The sequence below is a fragment of the Ambystoma mexicanum genome, chromosome 1p (genome assembly GCF_040938575.1).
Source record: "Ambystoma mexicanum isolate Mex_15411 chromosome 1p, UKY_AmexF1_1, whole genome shotgun sequence".
In the NCBI taxonomy this organism is placed as follows: Eukaryota; Metazoa; Chordata; class Amphibia; order Caudata; family Ambystomatidae; genus Ambystoma; species Ambystoma mexicanum.
In genome coordinates this window covers 702,556,725-702,580,411 of record NC_090921.1, presented here as the reverse complement: position 1 = coordinate 702,580,411, position 23,687 = coordinate 702,556,725, and the positions used below count along the sequence as shown (strand labels likewise).

General features: G+C 44.0%; 1 protein-coding gene across 2 annotated transcripts in view; it reads right to left on the bottom strand.

The window, feature by feature from the left end:
• Positions 1-23,687, bottom strand: part of ASH1L (ASH1 like histone lysine methyltransferase) — a 2,936,548-nt gene that overhangs the window by 2,249,265 nt on the left and 663,596 nt on the right. The gene's annotated exons all lie outside the window — the stretch shown is intronic.

Sequence of the window (23,687 nt, the reverse complement as noted above, 5' to 3'; positions counted from 1 at the left end):
ATAGTTCTGCAGAGAGGCACAAGACCAGGCTGCCCACTATCTGCCTTAATATTTGCCTTGGTGATGGAACCTCTAGCCTCCAAACTGCGGGAACAGAGACAGCAGAGGGGACTCATTATAGGTCCTCATAAGCTCATCATCTCTCTCTACGCCGATGACGTAGCATTGTTCATCCGAAACCCGGATGACAATCTAAATCCAGTCATGAGGGAAGTCATCAAGTTTGGAGCAGCGTCAGGATTAAAAATCAACCAGTCAAAATCCATTGTATTCCCTCTAACCCCAGCCACAAAACAGTTTCCAGACGACTTCAAACTCACATGGAAGTGCTCCAGAGTTCGATACCTCGGGATACAACTATCTCTAAATTGTCAGGAAGTGTTCCGGGATAACTATGAAGAGGTGGTCAAATCGCTTCAAGACAAGATCTCTCGCTGGAAGTCTCTTCACTAACCCTCTGGGGTAGGATTTCCCTAGTGAAGATGGTGATTTTACCCAAACTATTATATCTATTCAACAATATCCCTATGTTGCTGCAACAATCCTTCTGGAAAAAATTGAAAAGCCTGGTCCTCGAACTACCCTGGGCGGGTGAGCCAGCTAGAGTGGCATACACCACGCTGACACTCCCGGTCACCAATGGGGGACTGGCTCTGCCGGACCTGGAAAGATATTATTGGGTGGCTCAAGCACAGTTCCTCAGCCATTGGTATGCCTCTCAGGCTATCCAACCTCATCTACAAGTTGAGCGAGCCCTCGCAACACCTAACTTCCTAACTGCAGTCGTCCTTGGTCACATGCCGGTTCCCAGCTCCACGATGAATGTGATGCTCACGACGTACAATGTTTGGAAGACGCTGGCCCAGAAACTAGGTGTGCAGTCACGGTACTCCCCACTCCTACCTGTCAAGTTTATTCCCGGAGTCCCACTGACCTCAGAGACGGTGTTTCACAAGTGGGTCGACAAACTGAACATACAAACCCTGGGGGATCTCATCACAGAAGAGGGTTTTCTAATGCCAGAGCAAGCAAAAAGTAAAGGGGGCAACACGGTCTTGGATGTATTCCTCTACTTCAGAACTCATTACACCATTCAGGCACTACTGCCGGACTTCCCATGTCAGCCACCAACGTGGCAATTGCTGCATAACGTCATCCAAGCGCAAGGCAAGGGCAGGCTGGTGTCACAGAGCTCATTCCCAGTACATCCCCCGCCATCTCAGGTGCAAAGGCTAGATGGGAGAAGTCACTACAGGTTACGATTTCTGATGAAGACTGGTTCTATAGCCTAAAACAAACTCAAAAAGTAGCGCTTATCTCACGCCTAAAACTTATACACTTCAACTTTCTCCAGATCAAACACACCAGCGAAAACCAACAAACATCACCCAGACGCAGAAGCGAAATGCATCAGATGCGGGTCAATCTCAGCAAACTTTGCTCACCTAGCATGGGAGTGCCCCGAGCTTACGCCTTTCTGGAAACAAGTTCTGGAGACGACAGCGGCTGTTGTGGGAGAACCAATACAACCAAGCCATACAGCAGCCCTGTTGGGCATGACTAGGCTGCTCACTGCTCCAATAAGAAAACTAGCTGGGGTACTGTTGACTCTGGCTCGTAGGAGGGTTGCCATGGCATGGGGCAGAGGCCCCCCACCCCGTCAGTCGCCGCCTGGCGCAGAGACATGTTGTATTACCAAGATGTGGAAACGGACTTCATTAAATTACTTCCTCTGCATGCCCGACCTCCAGACATCTGGGGGCCATTAACACTGTTCTTGATGGGCGAAGCGGCAGAGCACGCATCTGAATCCTCAGACTCGGAGGACACCCTTCGGTGAGGTCTGGTCCAGGGTATTTCCACATCCTTGAAGCGATTGCTGGAAGGGGCACTTTCTCAACTAAAGAGGACGCTGTTTCAGGGGGATGTGGCTGAGAGGTGGTGGGGGGGCATTGGGTGGGTCCTGGGTCAAGACACAAAGTTTAAAGTCCACCCTAATGTGGGTGTGAAGTTGTATCGTGATTTAAATACCTAAAAATAAAGTTTTAAAAAAAAAAAGAATGCTTCCCTTTCTTCTCCTTCTGGGAGACAGTCAGCCGCAGATTAAGCACACTCCCAAAGTGTGTGGCTGAATCTTGCTAGTGTGCAAGTGGCATTGATAGATTTAAGCGCCATGCTACATGCCGAAAATACTTTTTTTGACATGGGATCAAATCTTTTATCATCCCTGTCATGTCGAATAGTAGGGTATGCCGACCTACTGTTTGATGAAGTTGCTGCTTGTACAACTAAATTCTCTGGAGATCGATGCATGCTCAGACATTCAGGGTCTGAAGCAGATACCCTGTGTATTTAGCAGAACTTTTTTTTAATTTTCTGCAAGGATAACTTCAGGAGTTCCCCAATTTGCAGACATTTTTCTTTGCAGAGCAGTATGAAAAGGAACAGGATCCTCCTGTGGACCTTTATCTAAAATATCAGTAAGGTCATCCTGCTGAAAAGAAGGTGTAGGTGTAGACCACCTCATGAATTCAATTATTCTGGCCATTGGAAACCCATAAGGGGTCTCTGCATGCTCGCCACGGTCTGGTTTAGCAAACTCTACTTCTGGAGAAGTATCTAAACCACTTGCCTCATGTAGAGAGTCTTGAAGGTCTTTTAACCTGTTCTCTTCAGAGATGAATTCCTCTGGCATGGGTATTGTAGTCCTTTGTAAACCAAAGGGTCTTTCATGGTCGGAATCCTCCCCTTCCTCATATATAGAGGACAAGGCTCTAAACTAGTCAGACCTAGGATATGGTTTAAAACCCATTTCTAGAGCAGAAGGAGCCAAATTGGTTGTCACTGGTTGAGAAAACGTTGAGGTTGTCGACGTGGAAGTTAAAGGCTTCGACAATCCTGAAAAAGGCATCAAGAAAGTTTGAAGAGACCTCGATGTACTCGAGAGGATCGGGATCCTACTCGGCGTCGTCAAGATTGTCGATGGCATCTTTGACGACATGGTCGAAGTCTTCGACACCTCTACAATCTGAGACGTAGTGACAGTTGTAGGTCTGTCTTATCGGAGTCGATAGTGGTGTCGAAGACGGCGTTGATGCAACAGATTTATGCGTCGAAGAATCCTTCGACGACAGCGTCGATGATGCGGTCTTACTGCCTTTACTCGAGGGTTCATGACGATCTCGAGTAGTTTCTCTCGCCGGGTTCAACGACTCGCTGCGTTTTGATTTTTCGGGTCTTTCACACCGGGTATCACCTTTCGACGTCTCCGCGGGGGTCGAGGCTGCTTTCTCAAAGACGCTAAGCATTTTCTTATGCAATTCCTCCCACTTAGCTGGAGAGCTGTGTTTCGTGGGGCAGGTGACCCTTTCTGGGGAGGTAGAAGAAGAAGAGGGAGATCTACAACGCCTCTTAGAGTGTTTTGATCTCGAAGACTGATGAGAACCGCTTCAAGATCTTGAACGGGAATGTTTCTTTTGTCGACGAGGAGACGAATGTCTCGACTCAGCCGAAGAAACTTTCGAGGGAGTAGAAGTTTTAAAGCTATTACCTCTTTCTAACTTCCCCTTACGCTCCTTCAAGGGTTTCGCCGTCATGGACATACAGTCCTCGCATTCCGAACAGTGATGCTCCGATCCCAGGCACCACACACAGATCCTGTGAGGATCAGTTAACGACATTTTCTTCCCACAGACACAAAGTTTTTTGAAGCTGGACCGTGGAGTCGATGTTTCGGATGAAGAAGCCATCGTATTAAGATATCATCTTCGGAGAATAAGAAGAATCTTCCTGAAGAAAGGAACTGAGCGTCACGTTTCTGAGGCCCACAAAGCGGGGAAAAACAGAACTGAGCAACGGACGCTGCCTGAGTCTATTTATACGCACAATGACATTGGTGCCGATACAAAGGCTGTCGAGGGACACCGACTCGAGGGATGTCGACACGCAGCACCCTCTACTGAAAAATGTCCAAGGCCAGCAAGCTGGAATGGGTAACAAAGATAAGGAATACGTCGGAGGACACAATCCCTTCAAAATTACAATTGGGAAACAAAGTCCAGGGTAAGAGAGTAATTCCCCAGGCATTGTGGACTATGTTAAGAAGCCTGGTATTGTGAACTATATATGATATGATATATGATATTTGGCATTCATAAAACGCCTATACACAAGGGTTTCAAGGTGTGATGTGGCAAGGGAGGGGGAACAGAGGGAAGACCGACAACGATCTTACTAGGTCTGGTGAAATTGAGATTGCGCAAGTGCAGGGGAGGAGAAGTGCGGGTAAGGGGGGAAGGGGTAGTGCAGTGCATAGGATCAACAAAAAAATAAATAAAGACAATAAATAAAAAGTGCAGACATCAGGTGTCAAGTGCTGGAAGCAGTTGGAGAGATACAGAAACAGTACCCAATTGCAAGGGGTGCCATGGGGGCACTGCAGACATGCAACTGGCGGGGAGGCGACCTGAGCTTGAGATCCGAGGGTAGCCAGGCAACCAGTGCAGTTTTAGCCAGGACATCAGCAGGGGAGAGGAGGACAGAAAGCAGAAGCAAAGAGGAAGTTCTTGAGGTGCATCCAGAAACAGAGATGGTTCTCCTCAAGTTTCAGAAAGGCAAGGAGGCTGTTCCAGAGGGAGGCCCCAGCCGAAGAAAGATCTACCCCCAACTCGTTGCTTGGAGAAGCAACTGACCCTGAGGGAGTTGATAGCGGATGAGTGAAGAGCTCGAGAAAAAAGATATTTAGGAAAAGAGAGTTGAAGGTATTGAGGCCAGAGAAGTCCTTGTGGACAATGCAGAGGGTTTTGAACTTAATCCTCGCCACCTCTTGGTGCCAGTGCAGAGATTTCAGTCCTACAAAGATAAGATCCCTGGGCTTGACGCCAAGAACAAGTCTTGTAGTCCTGTTTCGGGTGAGTTGCAGAGGGCAGAGGCTAGAGGCAGGCAGATTTAGAAAGAGGCTGTTGCAGTAGTCCAGCCTAGAGAGAACCAGAGCTCTGGTGACAGTGAGCTTCTGCAGGAAGGAGAGGAAAGGAAGAATACCTCTGGGGAGGTACAGGTGATAGTGTGACTTCTTAGAGGAATCAGAGATGTGAGGAAAGAAGGAGAGAGTGGAGGCAAAGATGACCCTGAGGTATTTAGCCACACAAGCGGGATCAGGAAGAGGGCCAAGAGAGTCTGGCCAGAGAGTGACAGGAAAGGAGGGAGCCGGCGTGCTAATGAGGAGAATCCCGGTATTACAGCATTGAGGCAGAGATCATTGGCGGCACACCACCCTCCTAGATAACAGACTGACAGTCAGAGAAGAAGAAGAGGTGGCGCAAGGGAGCCTGAAAACGAGTTGAGTGTCATCCGCATAGCACTGAAAGTTGGGCCAGAGAACGGCAATGCAGTGGGCAAGAAGTGCCAGGTATTGTTTGAAAAGCCAGGGAGAGTGGTTAGACCACTAGGGAAGACCAGAGGTAGAGAAAGAGATAGAGGAGAGGAAGGACCCAAGTTGGACATGGGAGGGTTGATCTGATAGGAAAGACAAGTCCGATCTATGAAAGTCTCGTCTAAACAGGTTCACCCCTGTTCCTCCAAAACTATCAAGGACCACATCGACTCCCTGGCTCCTGCCCTGGCTGACTTTTGCAACCACTCCTTTGCCTCTGGAGTCTTCCCATCCCCCCCTTAAGCACTCCCTTGTGCACCCCCTTCTTAAGAAACCCTCTTCCGACCCCTCCTGCCGGACTATCGCCCAACCTCCATCACTCCCTTCCTGGGCAAGCTCCTGGAGAAACTGGCCATCTCCCAGCTTAACCTCCATGCTGAATCTGTTGGTAGTCTTCATGACCATCAATCTGGCTTCAGAGCTGCCAGAAGCACGGAAACTGCTCTCCTCAACATCCGTGAGGACCTGCTCTCGAACCTCGACTCCAACACTCTGTGTATTCTCATTCTGCTCGATCTCTCTTCTGCCTTTGATACGGTCAACCATGCCATCCTGCTCAACCATCTCCGTGATAACCTGGGTATCACTGGTCAGGCTCTGGCGTGGCTGACCTCTTTCCTTTCCAATCGACCCTCCCAGGTCCAACTGGGGTCCTTCCTCTCTGACATCTTTTTCTCTACCTGTGGTGTCCCCCAGGGATCTAATCTCTCTCCCTGGCTTTTCAACCAGTATCTGGCACTCCTTGCCCACCGCATCGCTGCTCTCTGCCCCAACTTTCACTGCTATGCGGACGATACCCAGCTCATTTTCAGGCTACCCTTGGCCTCCTCCTCTCCTTCCCTCATCTCTGACTGTCTGTCTGCTATCCAGGAATGGTGTGCCGCCAATGACCTCTGCCTTAATGCCAGTAAGACTGAGATTCTACTCATCGGCACACCCACTCCCTCCTTCCCTGCAGCTCTCTGGCCAGCCTCTCTTGGCCCTCTTTCTGCTCCTACCTGCAAGGCAAAAAACCTCGGGGTCATCTTCGACTCCACACTCTCCTTCTCTCCTCATATATGTGACGTCTCTAAGAATTCACACTACCAGCTGCACCTCCTCAGAGGTATTCTTCCCTTCCTCTCCTTCCCCCAGAAGCTCACTGTCTCCCGAGCCCTGGTTCTCTCGAAGCTGGACTACTGTAACAGCCTCTATCTTAATCTGCCTGCCTCCACTCTACGCCCTCTGCAACTCATCCAGAACAGGACTGCGAGACTTGTCCTTGGCCTCAAGCCCAGGGACCATATCTCTCCAGGACTGAAATCTCTACACTGGCTCCCATTGGCTGCGAGGATCAAGTTCAAAACCCTCTGCATTGTCCACAAGGCCTTCTGGGGCCTGGGGCCTAAATACCTTCAACTCTCTAAATATCTTCCTTCCCGAGCCCTTCGCTCATCCGTCTCCAGCTCCCTCAGGGTCAACCGTTTTTCAAAGCAACAAGCTGGGGGTAGATCTCTCTCCGCAGCAGGGGCCTCCCTCTGGAACAGCCTTCCTACCTCCCTGAAACTTGAGGAGAACCATCTCCGGTTCTGGAAGCACCTCAAAACCTTCCTCTTTGCTTCTGCTTTCTCTCTCCCTCTCCCCTGCTAAATTCTTCACTGAAACTGCACTGAATCTGCAACTGGGCCACTCTCTCCGACCTCAGTCCTTGGCCCAGCCACTCTCCACTTGCACTGCCTCCCTGACAACCCCTGCACTACGGGACTGTCTCTGTATCCCTACAGCCCCCACTCCCCAGCACTTGTCTGCACTTACCTTGCACTTGCCACCAGCTGGCCCTATTTACTTTTTATTCTACTTACCCTGTACTGTACTCCCCCCCCCCCCCTCCCCTTCCCCTTCCCCTTGCACTTTTCCCTCCCCCCTGCACTTGCGCAATCTAAATGACACCTGGCCTAGTAGGATTGTTGTCGGTCTTCCCCTTGTTCCCCCTCCCTTCCTCGTCGCGCTTTGAAACACTTGTGTATAGGCGCGTTACAAATGCCATATCATATCAAGTCAGCCAAGCCAGGGCCTGATCGGTGATACCCAGGTTATCACGGAGACGGTTGAGCAGGATGGCATGGTTGACCCGTGTCAAAGGCAGAAGAGAGATCAAATAAGATGAGGACACAGGGGGTGTTTGAATCAAGGTTGTACAGCAGGTCTTCACGGATGTTCAGGAGAGCAGTTTCCGTGCTTCTGGCAGGTCTGAAGCCCGGCGTTCTGAACTGCATTAAGAAGCCTGGGGAAAGCCAGGGGAAGGGAGACATCCCCCTGGCATTGAGAGTTTTGTATTGTACCTTGGATTTCCAGTGAAAGACCAGGGGATGAGACATTCTACCTGGCATTGCAAGCTTTGTTTTGAAAAGCATAAAGTCCTGCAGAAAGGATTCGAAACCATCTTGTGTGTTAGTTGAAACAGTGAACTGTGCTTTCTGGGAGATAGAGAACACCCAGAGCCAAGTAGAACCAACCCCCTCCAAGAAGTCCAGAAGAAGTTAGTCATTCTTCTGGACCAACCCCCACCCCTTTGTCTGTCTGTTTTTAGGAATTAGATTTATGGGACAGAGTGAGGTTTGGCAAACAGGACATTGGACTTTTAGGATAGACATCCAGACAAGACCCTCAGCTTTTACTTTGAGGCGGGGACACCGCCTCCTAGAGACAGGGATAGGTATGTTTTCCTTTTCTTTTTGAAGCTCAAATAAAGCTGATTGTTTCAAGATAAAACAGATAGGCTCATTAGTCCGGATCTAGATGTAACCATTCAAACTGGATTCATGGACGCAGCATCTATTAAAATATTACACTGGTGCCAGACTTCACATAGCATGAAAAGCCTACTAATTCATTATTCCCTTTACAGGCATGCAGCACACATTAGACTTTGAGAATATACAATGGTGGAACAGAGAAGACCTTCTACATGTTTGGGTTTGGCCAGAAAATCACCAGATAAGATATAAATAGGATGTCATTTTGGGTTGCCTGCCCGGTGATGTTGGATGCAAGAGTCTGTCTCAGTGGAATGTTATTGATATTGTATGAAATAAACTATCTTTAACCAATGCTGTGGGTTGTGGCTTCTAGGACTTGAACCTGCCTGTGCTGCACGGAACAATTTTTACAATCAAGATAACCGGGAGCCAAATAACCTTTTCCACGTATCTTTAACCAATCCTCTGTGATTTGGTGAATGTATTATTGTTAATTTTGCATGATTGCAATCGTGAATTTAAAAAAACAAATATATACGTTCTCAGCAAATATAATTGCCCAGTGTGCATTTGCTGGCGTTTTCCTCAGACACTACACCACAGATCCCCAAGCCACAGATTTTGCTCAAGTATAGTAGCTTTATTAAACTACTAGCTTAAGTACACCCAGCTTTGCCCGAGATGTCCATTTGCAGAATTTTTTTTATATTACACCTAAAAAGAAACAAATTGTTTTGCCACAAAGGTAAAATGTCACTAATTAATTGAACACCAATTTTTCATTCATCTCCGATTTAAATTCTCACATGAATATTATATTTATTGATTATTTGCAGTGGTGAGGAGTGGTGGCCATTGTCGCTGCTAAACACACTGAATAATCAAAGTAAAAATACAAATCATACATTCATGTGAGAATTTAATTCAGAGGTAAATTCAAATTTGGTGTTCTATTAATTGGTGAAATTAATATGTATCGAGTTTATTGCAAAATAAATCAATGACAAGAAAGGCACAAACTTCTAAAAAGAAAAAAGTAAAATTAGCACCGACCGCGCGATGATTAGCACTTTCTACAAATTACCTGTAGATGGCGCGCGGAACACCACAAAATGTAAAGCCGAAAAATAAAGTTTGTAAATTCGGGAACGGAATATCGAGCTAGAAATAGTTACATTAATTCGGCAATGAAATAACGAATGTTCCATGCAAAATTCATGACGCCAGACCTCCCTGTTCATGAGCAGTTACGTCCCAAAGACCAATGCCACATGGATACACCAAGGTCAAAATATAGGTCTACACATTATGAAGCAAAGGAGCGGTCAGTATAATTATCTAATGTTGTGCCCACAACAGTATTTTTCTTCTGATTTGGCACATGTTGTACATCATGTTTTGTATTTTAAATGTGTCTGTTGTCAAATTCCAGGATTAATTGGTGTGATAGCAGATAGGTTGATTAACCACATTTCACTTGTTCTATTGATTATAGTGCTGTTACTCAATTGTACTGTACTGACCAAGAACTACTGAAGTAGTTTACATTTGTAGGCCTCATGATTATGATTCCGACGTGTCATTCCAATGGTTTAACAAAGTTCCATATCAAAAGAATTTGTGAGATTCAACCAAATGCTTTTCAGAAGAATACATTTCTCATAAGATTTACGGAAGGTTTAAGTTATAAACATAACAAAAATAACTGTCACTTGAACACGCTTAATTTTGACTCAGATTGGGGATGAAGCACATGGGCCAGAACTAACAGCGTGATGTGGGGAAGAGGACATTTGCAGCCGGATGCCTATCCGCTGGTGTTTTGGCTATATCCAAGGCCTCTTTGAACTCATGCCGCACGGGCATTGGTGACGCAGATAACATGAGGACACCAGTAGTACATCAATTGGCCCTTTGTGGCAGTCACTCTGTTGTCACAGGTGCACGATCCAGATTGCAACTTGTTTCTTGCAAAATTGTTTCTGTGCTCGGAGTTTCTTTATTTGCCTAAAAAAAAAAAGAAAAAAAAAAAAAGAAAGGAGGGCTAGTGACGACACTAAAGCTGGCTACCCCTCATTTCTCTGCCCCGCCTTGGGCTTCTTTTCCTCCGCAGGGCGTACCTCTGATTTGTACCCCTCGCCAGAAGGTCTTTAAGGCTGGGAACCTTCTTTATCTTGCAACTCTCAATTCTCGCTCTGCTGTAAAACAATCCTCTGACATCTGCCACTCCTGGAAGAACTTTACCTCAATATCCTTGGTCTTACCGAGACATGGTTCACGGCCAGCTCCGTCACAAGCTTTGACACTCTCCTCCCCGATGGCTACAAGTTCCTCTGCGCACCAAGATCCTCCCGGTCTGGAGGGTGTGTGTAGCCCTGATCTTTCCTGAGTGGATTCCTGCCTCTATCATTCCACTCAGACTTACTCCTCTTTTGAATGACTTGTCTACAGGCTCTCCTTCGCTCCTAGCCATTCTCCTACTGTGGCTACTATCTACTGGCCCCCTGGTCAAATCACCTAATTTCTCTCCGAGTGGGCAGACCTCTCCTCCTCCCTCCTGACCTCAACCACTCAACTCCTCCTTGGTGACCTCAATATCCATCTAGACTCTCCTTGTTCCTCCTCTGTACTCTTACAAGACATCTGCGACTCCCTCTCCCTTTCTATCCTCTGGCCTGACTCGCTCTGCAGGGCACACAGTTGATGTCTTGATCTCCTATGACCACCCCCTATCCATCCCTCTGACCACTCCTCTCCCCTGAAGCAATCACTCCCTCCTCTCCTCCCATCTCTCCCTCTCTATCCCCCAGGTCAAGCCTACCCCAACACTGCCACCTACCTTCTCAGACATCTGGTCAATGAAGCGTGCATCATTGGAGGTTTTCACCACCACCTTCTCTGCCCCCCACCCATTCACCTCTGGCTGACTCGCATCCTGACACAGCCCTGTCTTTCAGGTCCTTTCCTCTAACTGAATTTTGCAGGCGAGCACATGCGATTCGTGTTGTGCTGAGATTGACCGCAGAAATCCGTGCCGAGCTGTGCTGCCTTGAGGCCATGAGGGCGCTTTGTCTTGGGACCTCTAGCGATTCACTCCTGTGGAGGTTGTTTCTCTTCTCTCACGCTGGCTGCTCCCCACGCGAATATTGTTGGAGGGCAGGGGGCGCTTGCATCAGCTGCCACAGGGGAAGGCACTATTTTGAATACACCTTCAGAGTCTGTGCTGAGTTTCTAGGAGAGCAGAGTGAGCGGCACAGTGTTTTTTTTCTTACTCTGACTGTTCCCAGCATTGGGAGTCTGTTCTTCAGTTTTACTGAAGGAGGAGTTCTTTGTACAAAGCACCTGATTCGGTGCTGAGTCTTTAGAGTTTAAAGGAGGCTCATCCAAAGACTATTACTTAGATCTCGAAAACTATTACAATGGTCTCTTTGATTGGACCACAAACGCGGCAATGGTCGATAAAGCTCCTCCTGTCGAATCCTTAGCTGCGGCAGATTTAATGTCATTTTATTTTTTAAATGTGTTTGGCTGAATAATTCAACCTTTCAAATTTCCATTCATTTTACATATATAATTTCATTATTCATATAATTTTTACATTGTACAAAGATACAAATATTAAAATACACTAAAATACAAAGTAGCCATTCTTGACTTACTTAATAAAAAGACAATGCATGCCTAATAAAATAAAATTTATAAAAATACATAAATTATACTGTACTTAATCCATTATCATTTGTAATGAACTAAATCAGGTTTGTCTCTCTGGGTAAAACAGCATTAACATACTGAGCGAGTGCAATGTGTAGCACAGTTCTGGGACTAGTAAGAAAACAGACCCATATTTCATCTCTAGTACAAGCATACGTAAATTGAAGCAAGTTATTGAATTATCTTTCCCGAATAAAAGACAGTGCTGGATATTCTAACAACAAATGTGATAGACTTTCAATTTGTGTCTGATAGTTACAAAATCGGCAGGTGTTTTTTGTTTTTGGGAATTATACCTCGCCTTGCTAGAATCTGATGTGTCGGACATAAATTCATCCGTATTCTCCGTATTTGTGACCTAATATGAGCAGAAGGACATTTAATTAAGTAACTCTCCATAGTTTGAACATTTTTATGAGGAAATAGTGTAATATTAAAGTCCAGATATCTTTGACACCGATTGTGGGTGCTTATGCAATCGAAAAAGGAATAGTTTAGCCCTTGCCGGATTCAAGAACAATAATTCAATTGTAATACCGGCATCAATGAGAGCATCTAAAACACAGTTAGTCCATGTTTTGGGAAATTTTGCTGTGGAGGTTAGAACATATGTGCTAAAATATTTGATGCAGTCACTCCTATTAGACATTTTATATATAGGCTGCACATTTTTCTAAAGTAGTTGACTAAAAATGGAAATTATGCCTAGTTCATAACGTATTAACAATAAGGGGGTACACCTGGGAAGTCCTAAAACTGGTTTCCAGAACTTACCCTCATATCGGTCCCAATATTGTCTTGTTTTGGGCAGCATTGTCTCTGATCCATACGAGACAATTGGGACTTTCTGTTGGAAAAATTTCAATATATGAGCTGAAGTAAATTTGCCATATTTGTATGATAATATTTTGGCTTGTGATGTTAAGAGTTCGAAGTTTAGCATCTAATGTCAATGCATGCATGGAATCAATCGTGGTTACAGTAAATGTTATTCCCAAATACTTGTAATGTGGTACCACCATCAATCTCTTATTCTGTAACAACCATGCATATTTTGACATTCTATGGTTCCGTTTTTTCTGGCATATTACTATTTGAGTTTTTTCAACATTAATAGTTAGGTTATTTTCGTTGACATACTCGTCCAATTTGTTCAAAAGATTTTGCAGTTCCTTGGGGGGTTTGAGACAAAAGGACGAGATAGTAAGCATAAAGAAGCCAGATCTTTTGATTTCCTAATTTAAGGCATCTGCAGAGGTGCCCTCAAAGGTTATTCCTATGTCTAGGTATATAATGTCATTATACACTCCTGTCCATGCAACCTGTACATTTTTCAGATTGGCAATGAAACAGAAGTGGGAACAACACGCCACCCCAAAAGTTAAGTGGAGATGTGCAGCGTACTAAGACTGGTGTGATAATTGAAGAATGTTTACATTGGGAAGTTCAGATAACAAATGACTCACGAGAGGGAAATGAAAGCCCCAGATATGAACAAATAGCTGATAGAACCTTGCAGCGAACTCCAACTGCTACAGCAACCGCACCACTAGCCGCCGCTATGGCCTTAAGCGTTTCTAATACTGCACAGGGCGGAGATTTCATGCCCACAGAGGAAATAACTCAAAAAGCAGCAGCGAATGAGAGAACCCAAGAATTAAATTATGTAATTTACATCCCGCTGTGATAAACAGCATAAGCAGCAATGGGAAATTACACTCAAGACAAAAGCGAAGAGAAGCTTCCTACATTTGAAAACAACTTGTCAGTAAATGCTCCGTTGATTGATAAATGCCAGACTGTGGATACAAAGATCGGCAATAAAACATCTATTAGAGAATCCGATTTTCCACGAAGTCCACTAAAGAAAATTAAGGAAATGCCCATGATCGAAACAAAACAAAAGCTGCCTGAAAACTATATGACGCCACAAAGAGCTCCGCGCGAAAAAGCAGCCCAAGCTAAACGATTATGGCAACAGAAATTTGAGCAGGATACGATAGTCAATAATAACTCTAAAGAAATACACAGCAGAGCAAGTCGGAGGCTGGCTCGGCTCTCACTAAAGATAACAGAAATTAAATTGTTGATGCTTACTCATAAAAAAAGACATGCAGTATTCAATAATCCAGCAACAATGTTCAGAAAACCGCGAGAAATGGAGCTTACTTCTACTCCCATGCTTGACTTTAAAGATCTGCCACAACAAACAATTAGGAATTGGAAACCCAAATCCAAGGTTAATCAAGAAAGAAAGCAAGCTAACCAACAACAAGATAGAGACGCATCAAATACCCCTAGCGAACAGCCACAACTAAGAAGGGACAGGGAGACAAAAGAGATGTCCCCCCCCGAACATTGTCGATGCAGAGATCAGCAGGAAATACATCCCGCAATATCAACAGCGATGCTAGATTTGCAAAATGCATTAATGGTGGCATCGACTCATGCCTTACTACCCTTCCTTAAATTGCACAAAATAATACGATAAAAGACCCAGCGATACTGCTAGCATTAGTACATACAAAGCAAATCTTCTTGGATAATAATATGCAGCGACCTAAACATACATCTATTTAACATAGACCGAACAAAAACACTATGGAAAACTTGAACCCAAAGCTCAATTATGGACGAAGGAAATGGACAAAAGAGACATCTTACTTATCGATGGACTACTCCCAGACGACATACTAGCCAGACCAACATGGGCGAGGGGTGACTTATCTGCACATTTGAACTATATCTATACTTCTGAGATAATGAGATCTAAGATCAAAAAGATAACAGTGATTCTGTCGCAAATGAGTGATCACCACGACTTGAACTAAATCAAGGATTGAATAGATTACAAACAATGGATGCCCAAGTCGGATGCCTAAAGGAAACTTTCTGCAACACGAGATTGTCAGACAGAGAAATTGGACTATGAATGGCTATTAATACCCTTCACATCTGAGACAAGTGGAAGACGAAAAGAGGCTGTGAAGCATGCTTATAACGATCGGATTTTGCAAAAAAAGAAGGAATTGAGATTTAAAATCAAATCAATAAAGAACATGGGCTTTGAAGAACGCATAATAGCAACAAAATGCTTCAAGCAACAAGGAATTAGATTAGAAATTGCCAAGCACAGATCGCGCAGAATGATGCTGAGAAGATGCTCAATGCAATGTCAAAAAGAAATACTAGAGTTATGGAATTTAATCAACGGAAAAGAAAATCAATCCGATCGACTAATCTCTGGTGTTCCCTAATACGAATGCATAGCATACTTCTCATACCTACATGGAAAACAAAACTTCATAATGGAAGAAGAGTCTAGATCCCGCAAGAAAATGGGAAGAGGAAATACTCACTCATTAAACATCTAAATGGATCATGAGCACCAGGCCCCATAAGCCTTAGTAATACAATCCTCAAACAAAATCCAGAAATATGGGCTGATCTATGCCTCCAGATGTTTATCAGTAAAGACCAAACCCTGTTGCCAAAGACTTGGAAAACAGCGACATTGATCCCGATATATAAGGAAGGGGACAGGACTTCTCCCTCCAACTATTGGCCAATAGCCCTGCTAGACCCACTAGGAAAAATCTTTGCAGCAATTTTACTGAAAAGACTAACCGAGAGGGATACAAGAAAGGGGCGATATGATCCAAGGCAAACTGGATTTATTAAGAATGTGGGCACGAATGTCAATCTAACGCTCCTAAACCTCTTGAAACAAGAAGTGCTAAGAAAAAAACACCTATATATGCAATCTTCATACACTTCCCATTAGCATTTGACACAGTGAATCGACGGAAGCTATGGGAAAAATTGACACTTTGGTAATGTCCCAAAGAAATATTGGAAACAAGAACCTCTATTCTCAAACCGCGTTAGGTTATCACAAGAAGGTGCAATGTCATCAGTAATTCCAACATGGAATGGCTTAAAACAGGGCTGCCCCTTGGCTGCTATGTTATTCAATCTATATACATCAGATCTGAGAGCAAGTCAAGCCACGATATTTGCCAACCCCCCAAAATTTAATGCTACTGAAATTCCATACAAGATAAATGCTGACGATATTGTCCTCCTTGGTAGGACACAAGTAGGGCTTCAAAAAAGAGAGTGACCAACTTAGAGCAATATACTGACTGGAAAAATCCAACGATTAATATAAAAAAAACACAAGCCATAGTATTGGCAAACCATCCAAAGCCTAAGAATAAACCCCTGGCGGTCTTCATTAAAAGGAAAACATTGAACTGGTAACAGTCAAATATCTAGGAGTCAATCCGAAAGAGGATGGTCTGACTATCTTAAAACTAAATCTATCGTTAGCGCGACAAGAATTCGTAATTCATAAGAAATATGGAAGGTATTCATTGAAACCAGCGATAAAATTCTATCGGCAAATGGTGCTAGCTATCTTGACATATGGGAGCGAAACCATGCTTCATCTTACCCGACAAACTTGGAACCTAGTAGAAGGTATTGTTTGGAGGTAGATACGGTCTTTACTGCTGTCTTATCCAATGCCACAGATCAGATTTGAGCTAGCCATCCAATTGTTGGAATCAGTGGTTAACTTTAAACATCTACACCTATACAGGGAAACACTTGTATAAGATGTCATTCCACCAATTGATATCCTCTGGGGTAAGCCGATCCCATCAAACGATGTTGCGATAAAGCTATGGAAAAACTCTTGCACACAACTACTGCACAAGGCTGAAGCAAACAAGGAAATGCTAATCAATCGACCATTAGAGGTAAAGAAGAAAATCCGACAGAATGATTGGATTGGCACAACAACAAAAAAAGCACAATATCAGTTGGCCATTAATTCAAATATTGAAGTCATAGAACTGAAACATTACTGCATTACTTATGAGAGACACGTTCCTAAGACTAAGATTGAACGTGCTCGAAACTTGAGGACTTCTCATGAAATCGAACCAACTGACACCTAAGAAGCATTTTGTAGATTCTGCAAACAGCTGGAGCAGAGAGAAACAGTGTTCCACCCTTATCATGGAATGCCCAGCAGTTATGGACAAAAGAGAAATATTTGCAAATATGCTTCCGCAAGAAGAGATGCACGGTTGCCAGTCATTTGGTCGAAAAAAATTGGTCGACCAGACAAATGGTCGAAAACCAAATGGTCGAATTTTTTTTTTTTTTTTTATTTTAACCCTTTTTTTTTTTTTTTTTTGGGGGGGTCCCCCCCAACCCCCTTTTTTTCTCTAAAAACCCCTTTTTATATTAAACGAAAACCCGAAAAATAAATATATAAATAAATAAAAAAATTCGACCATTTGGTTTTCGACCAAATTGCGTCGACCAAATTGCAGTCGACCAGTTTTTTTTCGACCAGTTGACTGGACACCGAGATGCACATGGACAGAGACACAAATAGTGCTTGGGAACAATAATGCGCTCATCTACAGAGTAATACAATTCTGTGACACAATTATGATCGCCAGTAGCAAAGATCAAGAACAAAAAGATGAGCATTGACAGTCGAAATAGAAGGTAGAAGAACGATGCAGTGTGTTTACTAAGAAGTTAATTAACTGAAGAAATTCCATTTTCCCGTAATTGCTTCTCAACAGAGAAACACATTTTATGATGTATAAATGTAAAGTTTTTCATCAAACAATCATTTTAATAAACATATTTTTTTAAAGATACTCTTGATGCTTTTGACCCTGTCATGAAGACCTGTTTGAAGCCCAAAGCCAAGTGCAAGTCTTGGTATGACTCTGACCTAGCTACACTTATACGCAAGTGTATAGCGGCTGAGAGGAAATGGAGGGCTTCTTGTTCATCCTCTAACAAAATGGCCTGTCGCCTGCTCCAAACGCAATACCGACTCTGTTCACACCAAGAAGAGAGCCCACATCCAAGCCTGTCTCTCTGCGGTATCTAACAACTTGGCCAAACACTCTGAAATCTGGAAGGAGCTGGCCAACCCTGCTGCAGTCGCTAACCCTCCTGTCGCCTCCCAGGCCCTTTACAATGCCCTTGCCTCACTTCATCTCAAAAACCCAGGACATCTTGGCCAGGCTCTCCTCCTCCCCTCCTTCTGTGAACTCTGACCCTCCTTCAGCCACCCCTCCATCCTCTTTCTCGTCCTTTCCTCTTTTCCCTCCTGACAAGGTCACCAGATCAGTCCAATCTATGAAAGCCTTGTCAAAACAGGTTCACCCCTGTTCCTCTAAAACCATCAAGGACCACATTGATACCCTCGCTCCGGCCCTTGCCGATTTCTGCAACCTCTCCTTTGCCTCAGGAGCCTTCCCCCTCGCCTCTGAAGCACTCTTGTGCATCCTCTTCCTTCTAACTATCGCCCAATTTTCATTACTCGTTTTCTGGGTAAACTCTGGGGAAAGCTGGCTATTTCACAGCTTAATCTTCATTCAGATTCTGTTGGCTGTCTCCACGACCATCAGTCTGGCTTCACAGCTGCCAGAAGCACGGAAACTGCTCTCCTGAACATCTGTGAACAGCTTCTCTCCAACACTGAATCTAACATCTCCCATTGCCTATCTGCCAATCCAGGATTGGTGTGCTGCCAACGATCTCTGCCTGAATGCCAGCCAGACGGAGATCCTCCTAATGGGCACACCTCCACGCTCCTTTCCCCTCACTCTCTGGCCGGTCTCCCTTGGCCCTACTCCTACCCCCACCCACGAAGCTAAGAACCTCGGGGTCATCTTTGATTCCATGCTTTCCTTCTCTGCCCACATCTCTGATATCTCTAAAAAGTCAAACTTCCTGCTGCACCTCAGAAGTACTCTGCCTTTCCTCTCCTTCCCTTTCCTCTCCTCTCCTCTCCTTCCCCCAGAAGCTCACGGTCTCCAGAGCCCGGGTTCTCTCTAAGTTGTACTATTGTAACAGCCTCATTATAAATATACCTGCCTCTACTCTCTGCCCTTTGCAACTCATTCAGAACAGGCCTGCGAGACTTGTCCTTGGCTTCAAGCCCTGGGATCGCATCTCTCCAGCCCCGAAATCTCTCCAATGGCTCCCAGTGGATGCAAGGATTACATTCAAAACCCTCTGCATTGTCCAGAAGGCTTTCTGGGGCCTGGGTCCAAAATACCATCAGCTCTCCCTCCTTAAATACCGCCCCTCTCAAGCTCTTCGCTCCTCTTCCTTTAACTCCCTCAGGATCAGTCGTTTTTCAAAGAAACGAGCTGGGGTAGATCTCAGGCTTCAGCTGGGGCTTCCCTCTGGAAAAGCCTCCCTGCCACTCTTAAATTTGAGGAAAATCGTCTCTGATTCCAGAAACACCTCAAGACCTCACTCTTTGCTTCTACCTTCGCCCCTCCTCTCCCCTGCTGATCAATCTCTCGGAACTGTGCACCTGGCCGACCCTCTACCCGACCACCCTGCCACCCTGCCACCCACCCGCACTGCCTCCTGGCAATCCTTTGCACTGGGGGCTGTATATGTAACCATACAGTTCCCCCCCCCTTTTTTCCCCGTCACTTATCAGACATACCCTATCTGCTGCCCTAAACCCAGCACTTGCAACTTGCTGGCTGCACTACCACAGTTTGTTGCTTTGTATTATTTATTTTATCATTTATCTGTTTTCCTTTGTCCCACACTTTCCAATTCTCCCCCCTTCCATGCACTTTTCTCCTTTCCCTCTCCAATGCACTGCGTTCTCAATGTCACTGGGCCTAGTAAGATGGTTGTTTTATTCTCCCTAGTTCCTCCTTGTCTTGTCGCGCTTTGAAACACTTACGTACAAGTGCGATACAAATAAAATATCAATTAAAAAAAATTCAACTCTGTCGATCTCTCATCCATGCCTAGTATAGAATGCTGCTTTGATTGTTTAAATGACATATGTACATTCAGCATAAATAAAGAAAGATCCAAAATTATCCAACTATGGAAATAAACACAAGTGATGGGATTTGTTAAAGAAAGCTACCTCCTGTTATCAAGACTGATCTCTACCGCAGGGAGAATGGATAGGACCCTGTGGGAGTTCGAAGTTTGTTTGTTCAAGAGCATGGAGGCGAATGGTCATGGCAGCAATGGAGAAGCCGCTAAGGGAGTCAATGTGTGGACAACGAAAATGTCAACATCTGGGGTCCAAGACCAATTATTTCTCCTGCAGGTCCACTACAGGCTGAACTATGCTTAAAGTTAAGTGTAAATAAAGTGCATCAGGCGTGGATGGCCCAGCAGAACTGTACAGTTAAATATAGTTGCTGTGGCATGAATAGCAGGCATATATTCTACACAACGAAGCTATGGATCCTTAGCAAAGCTTTCGAAACTAGCCTTTAACAACACAGTATAAGATCATACAATCGGAGGGCATGACCTGAAATGGAGCTTGAAGGCTGGAGTCAGACAACTGAAGCAACACCATAGAGATACCACTGGATGGCAAAAAATTAGACCACCTCTGGGTTAGCTACGTATTAGGCGCAGAAGGCAACTTGTGTATGCATTGATGTTAGGTCTGCTCACAGGAACCCTACAAAGACTGACATGCGGGAAAATAGTTGCTAGGCCAGAGAAAAAAAAATAACACCTATTATACTTAACTGGCTTTTGCTGGACACATTGGGTGAAATCCTTACTGGAAGAGGATGCTTGAAAACAATTCCTACGTAACTAGACAAGTCACAAAGGGCAAGAAGCAAAAGCAGGCTACAAAGAATAGCAGGCCAAAGAATAATCCCTACCATGGCACTAAGAAAAGATAGGGTCAGTTTAGGAAAAAGTAACCAGGAGAAAAGTCAGAACTCAAAGCACTTCCATTGGTACATCAGATAAGGTCAAGAACAACAAAAACAACAAAAAATTGGGGGCACAAGAAACACTACAAGAACTATTGCTACATTGCAGAGAGAAAATAATTGGCGGTTGGAGCGGAGGGAGAAGGGGGCAAATCCCACACAAAAGAATTGGGTCTTTACACACTGCCTGGCTCAATCTTTTGAGCATGCAGTGCAGTCTGCTCTGCCAACAAGCAGCCACAAGATGGAGGAAAAGGCACAAGATGTAGGAGAACATTTGCATCTGTTAAATAACAGCATCCAATAGCAGAATAACTTATGCGTAACAAACATGTACCAGTAAACAAATCTACTATCAACAGCTCTTATATAGTCACTGATCCCTTGGCAGGTGATGAGCATAAGAAATGTTGGGGGAATTGGCTTCTCTGGGCTTCAATTAAAATAAACCTTGCAGCAATGATGTATCCAAAAATCTGTCGCCTACGAGAAAACCTGCGAAACTAACAACTGCATTGAGCTGTAAACCGAGAACAGCTGGACTAACATCAAGCTTTACTTTGGTTTTAAATGCATGTACAGTCTACCCCCCCATTTGAATTTTTGCATTAAAATAAACAGATTCTTTAGACATGGTGTACAGCCCTAAACATGCTGCTTCAGAGTCAATTCAGAATACCTGTGAAAGCTGGTGTGATTGTGGTGGTGATGATGATGCATGCCAAACATTGAAAGTTTTTGAGCATCTCCTTAGCCCTAACAATTAAGCACTGCTTCCTGGAACTGTGTCCAAAATGTTAAGGTAAACGCTGAAAGCACTTAAAAGGACATCTGCCAGATTTTGAATTCCAAGTTATCCACATAATTTTTTTAATTTACATGCACTTGGTTTATGCATAAACCCTTTTGCACTATAAAAAAAAGAAGAACGGCAGAAATAAGACAAAACAAAGTTGTTAAACGGAAATGACATCACATAACACTTCAAAATCAATTCAATATAGAAAAGCAAGATAATTCTAAATTCAAAATAAAACTAAATGTATAATGTGTCACATTTACCTAAATATAAAAACCTATGCATAACTATTACCTCCACTGACATATGACTTCAGATGCCACAGCATCCCTAAAGTGCAGATTCCAAAACAGCTAATGCCTCATTCCAAATATGAAAAGCTGTAGACGTGATCATCAAGGACTCCGACCCAATTATCACGCACTAAAATTGATCTGAAACTGTGCTTTCCTTGTGGCTTAAAAACGAGATTATTCCTTCATATGATTGGCCTTTAGCACTCGACACGAATTAAGAGCATGCTGACCCGTTTCTGTGGCAAAGACGACACCGTCATGGAGTGGAGGAATGACACACCAGCCTCCTAAGTACTCAATAGTGGTCAGCATATTAAAGTGGAGATAGGTTAGAAATGTAAATATTTTTTGATTTTGAGGAACTTTCTTGTACAGATATCATGTACTTGTACCTTCGCGACCCATTTTGAAAATGCTCCTTGTACTTTTTGATTCCTCCCTTAATGTATTTCTTTATTATATTGATATTTGTTGCATGAGTGTAGGCCAACACAGAGACACTGTTCCTCTACTCCGTCTGAGAATCTTGGGAAAAAACGCACACCTGTGGCTGCACTGCTTTGCGCCAAAATATGTGAAAGAATGATTCCAAACAAGTCTCTGGTTAGTTTGTTTTTATTTTGTTAAAGGTTTTAGCCCTTTGTGGATGACACGTGTTTCGGCGTCTATACTTCGCCTTTTTCAAATCCGGGCTATTCATAATCATGCCAAAAGAAAAAGAAACAAATACACAATACAAAAATAAGGTTCATGTATAACATACTCATCCGTTATTCAGCACTTAATAAAGAATGTGACTTCATTGTGTTTGAAACCTACACCATAGATATATGAGTCGTGACTATATAAACAAGGCAAGAGCACTTTATCTCCCCTCCCCCTCTCTCTCAGCTCCAGAACACTGACACATGGTTTTTCAATAAGGGTTACACAAGTTGCACGAGGTGTGATGCTTTTTGCTAAATTGTTTTCATAGAGTCATGGTGTAGGTTTCAAACACAATGAAGTCACATTCTTTATTAAGTGCTGAATAACAGATGAGTATGTTATACATGAACCTTATTTTTGTATTATGTATTTGTTTCTTTTTCTTTTGGCATGATTATGAATAGCCCGGATTTGAAAAAGGCGAAGTATAGATGCCGAAACATGTGTCATCCACAAAGGGCTAAAACCTTTAACAAAATAAAAACAAACTAACCAGAGACTTGTTTGGAATCATTCTTTCACATATTTTGGCGCAAAGCAGTGCAGGCACAGGTGTGAATTTTTTCCCTAGAAATGTAAATAGTTTGGACGTACATAGTTTCTTCAAATATGTACAAAGGGTTTGAAGAGAGAACTCCTGGGTGCACGATTCTGCAAACCTCTTTTTACTATGAACTTTAGTCATGTTCTCACATTGTTCCCAGTCCCTAGTTTAATTTTCTAAACTGCATGCACATTGGGGAGATTAAGCGCTTGATCTAAAGGCAGGCCAATGTCATTTAAGTGGGCTAGCAGAGAGTTTTGCAAGATATCTATAAACAAGTTGTGAACAGTATCTGATATGTGAAGCTACCAGCCCCAACAAGGTATCGGAATCCCAGCGAAGGTGGCATAGTTTTAGATAACATTTTGTGCGCTGAACCAGCCATGTAGATCTAATCGATGGTAAACCAAGCTTGCATCGTATAGCATCAACAGGAACCACATTGGGGTCAGCAAATATTATTCGCAACAGTTTCCCCTGAATGTCTTCTAAGCATCTAGCATCTTCTGTTGAGAGGGGCTGCAGCCTACGTAAGAGACCGGGGATGATGCTCTTTTTGTATGCAGTGTTAAGGCCTTCTATATTATAGCCTCCTTTACTAGCGATGAACTTTTTAACAAGCCATTTTTTCATGACTCTAGGTGTAATATATATTCACCGTAATAAGTTATCTGCGGTCTGGATTTGATGGGATG